This window comes from Rhodamnia argentea, chromosome 7 (genome assembly GCF_020921035.1).
Source record: "Rhodamnia argentea isolate NSW1041297 chromosome 7, ASM2092103v1, whole genome shotgun sequence".
NCBI lineage: Eukaryota > Viridiplantae > Streptophyta > Magnoliopsida > Myrtales > Myrtaceae > Rhodamnia > Rhodamnia argentea.
The window spans coordinates 28,737,542-28,741,150 of NC_063156.1; the positions used below are offsets into that span (position 1 = coordinate 28,737,542).

Sequence of the window (3,609 nt, forward strand, 5' to 3'; positions counted from 1 at the left end):
AGCAATATTTGTTATTTTCACATGCCGACGACCTGATCACTCTTTGGTGAAAACAAATTCATAATAAATCAATCAGTTGGTAAATTTGTGTAACAAATAACAAGGACGGACCGAGGTGCGCTCGTTTTTTTTTTTGGTAAGGAAAAAAAAAAAAAGGGATTTTCCAGGATGAGTAAGTTTCAACAGTTCAGTGCCATGTCTTGTCAGACGATATGCAGCTGCAGAATTCGATCCTGACTTAACTAGAACAGGAAACGTAACTGATTGCAATTGTGAGCATCCTAGACCGAAAACGGGAGAAGGCCAAAAAAAGAAGAAGAAGAAGACCATTTTAATGTACAATCAAAGTTTACAGCTGAACATGTGCTTCATCTACAGAATAAAAAGTTGAGCTTGGACTGCAGATTTCCAGAACAACATTCCAATTCTTCAATTAAGGGATCACATTGACATCTGTCTAAGCTGTCACAGAAGTCTCGACCGTGACTGCACCGGAGTAACCGACTTCCGGCTTCAAATCAGCTTCCCATAGTTCAGGCAATGCTTCCTTTAGGTTGTGGATGCTTTCAAATGCATACTCTGCGCCTTTACACCATTGAGAAGTTCCAACCTGCAAATGGTTTATAATCTTCTTCGTTTCAGTAGAGTGAAGATTTTGATACAGGACTCTGGTTTGACTCACCGGCACAGTGTGAAGTCCAACTCTTTTCCCTGCCTGTATGTGGCGAATGCTGTCATCGAAGAATATCCGAGACACAAGAGTATTATGAAATACGAGCGGGGCAGCTGCCAAAATGGCTGTTGAAGATAATCCCACTGTTTTGTGAGGATTGACATCGGCAATCCTAACTGCTTGCTCTAAGGCTTCCTTGACACCAAACCAAGATTGGGTCCCCAGAAATGCCCGGCAATGTAAAACATCTCTGAACTCCCCCTGTTAGCAGTTCTAGGTGATTCCTCAAACTAAAGGTCATCCTCATAGCCACATGCAACACTGCCAGCCATTGATGTCCCATAATTTTTGTGAAGCAGGTTGCACAGAGAATCCGATTTGCCGTCATCTATGCCAAGCTTTTCAACCATATAATCTTCAGAAAGGAAAATAACAAATAAGAGGATCCACATCAGAAACTGCACTAACAAATTTATCTCCTCCTCAGCACACAATTAAAGTTCAAATAGAGAAGACAGAGAGTTGAGATTACCAAGAGATGGGCAAAACAGGTCCTGGAACTCCATCTCTGTCACCGAACCTTGAAAAGAAAACGAAGAGGCATGAGCACTCCATTCCATTGAAGTCTCAAGTCCCCTAAGGTAATCTGAAAGTTCAGTCTGAGATTGAAAGTGAGGAACTTGATGGCTGGTATGAAGCCAAGAGTCCTTTCTCTGATGACAGCCAGAGAAAGTAAACAGTCAGAGAAGATGAGTGGCCATTAACAGATGGTTGGCTCGGTTCTGTCCAGAAAACAAGCCATGAACAACCACCACCATCACCTCCACCACCGTATGGTGGAGGTGGAAGAATGATTGGACCACTGGATTTACATCAACTGAACAAGTGGTCCATCCAACTCACTTAGGCGTATGTACTTAGAAAATCGGCTTTGAATTAAACATAGCATAATTAGGAGTAAGTGTGAGATACATTCGAGACAATTTTCAAAAAATGAATTTACATGAATTTTAAGTGAAAGCAGTTCCCTCCTTAGACCCAACCCGTCCATCCTGGAATATTACTACCGTGTCTTTGTCGAAAATGCATTCAAGGTACGAGATCCTTGAAATTTCGGCTATGCTTACCCTTCGCATGGATATGTATCTATGTGAACAGCTGATATTGGAAATTGTTCAGGTGCTGGATTCTCCTAATTATATGGTATCACGTGATCTAAACCATGCTTCTTCGTCGCCGGAAAAAGGAGACGTGAAAGAATCACCACACAAAAGGTCAATGAGATCAGATGGTCGGGAAACAGAGTGTTAAACGAGGGGATTTTCAAACAAAAGCCATTCACTCATCTGGTAAAATCCAACTATCTACATGTTAAGGAGAATCACGAACGTGATTCTGATGTCCCCGGTCATCTTTTAGCTTTTGACAGCTGCTGTTAGGGACTGCCTCATTTTTGCTCCTTTAGCTATGAGCATATCGATCTCGCTATGCCGGTTTCCACGTAGAAAGGGCGCATAGAAACCGTCCCTTCCATCCTAGCAACAGCCACTTGCTGACTTCGTCTATGACGAAATCTTTGTGGTAGCACGAAACGACCTGGTGGATCACGAACCGCACTACCTCCCTGCATAAAGGCACCTGCACAAACCCAGCCCATTGGCGAAGTAGTGAGTGAGTCTCTGTGTCCCATTCCCAAAAGGCGAAGCGTGTTTCCTTATCTCATTCAGCAGAGCGTTTGCGCTCCTTTGATCATTTGATGCCACGGCTTGTGCACATCGGATGAGGAGCGCCCTCACATCGACTAGCTCCACTTTCCCTCTTTTCTTCTTGCCACGGCCTCTCCCAACTTTGGGCTCTTCGACTTTGTGCGCAATGTCGTTCACTCTGTTGGTCAACGATGCACGGAGACTCATGAGACGTGCCAGGCCCTCGCCTTGGCTGCTAAGCAGAATGACATCGAATGTAATATTTGGCCTTTGTTTTGACCAGGTCAACCAAGGTGGTGGACCCACTACTAAAAAAAAAAAAAAATAGAGAAGAAGAAAAATTAAAAGAGGGCAGTCGGCCACCCCTTTCAAGCTGCACGACCGGAATAGAAAGAGGAAAGGAAGAAAAGAAGAGAAAGGGAAAGGAGAGAGAAGAAAGGAAAAAAGAAGGAAAAAAAAAGTCACGTGCGCGCGCCACCCACCACGAACGCCTTGCCGAATTCGTTTTACTACGTGTCGCAGCGCTAGGTAAGGGCTCGCACCTCTCGTCTCTTCTATTGAAGTGATTTTTTCGGAATTAGGGCAAAATTCGGATTTTTGAGGAAAATGAGTTGCTGTGTCAATCTCATGGGCGATTGGCTGCGTTTTTGCTTGAAAAAGAAACTTTAGGATGTTATGGACCCGTAGGATTCGACGGATTTTAATTTGACACTACGGTTTGCCCGGAACAAGATTTTCAATTCTGGTGCGCTACAGTACAGCGCGAACAGTAAACTTCGAGGTCTGATTTTGCTAGTTTCCAGTTATTGGCTGAGGTTGGCTATGTTGAGACTTTTGTAGTACGTTAAACAAGCTTCGCGTTGACAGTAAGATGGCTTGAAACGGAGTTCGATGGAGGAAGTTATGGCCTTAACGGTTTTGGCGCGTGAGCTGTCTATAGCAGACAGCATTGCATTTCTGTTAGGGATAAGTTCCCGTTGGCGCGTAATTGTTGTTTTTTCACTAAATAAGTGTAGTTTAGCTAAGTCGTACGTTAGGATGACTTGTTACTCGATTTGATCCGTTTTTCTATATATTGGATAAGGATTCGGATGAGTCAATTCGAGTGACCTTTCTAGTTGGATTTTGGCTTTGTCGGGTAAGTAGTACTTTTCTTCTTTGAGTTTGTAAACTCATGTTTTGAGACTAAAAAGAATACTATATATATTATGAAATAAGAAAAGAGTATAT

At 43.1% G+C, this 3,609-nt stretch overlaps 1 pseudogene; it reads right to left on the reverse strand.

Moving 5' to 3' along the window:
- Positions 1-358: 358 nt before the first annotated feature.
- Positions 359-1,897, reverse strand: LOC125315936 (annotated as a pseudogene).
- Between the last annotated feature and the right edge of the window lie 1,712 nt (positions 1,898-3,609).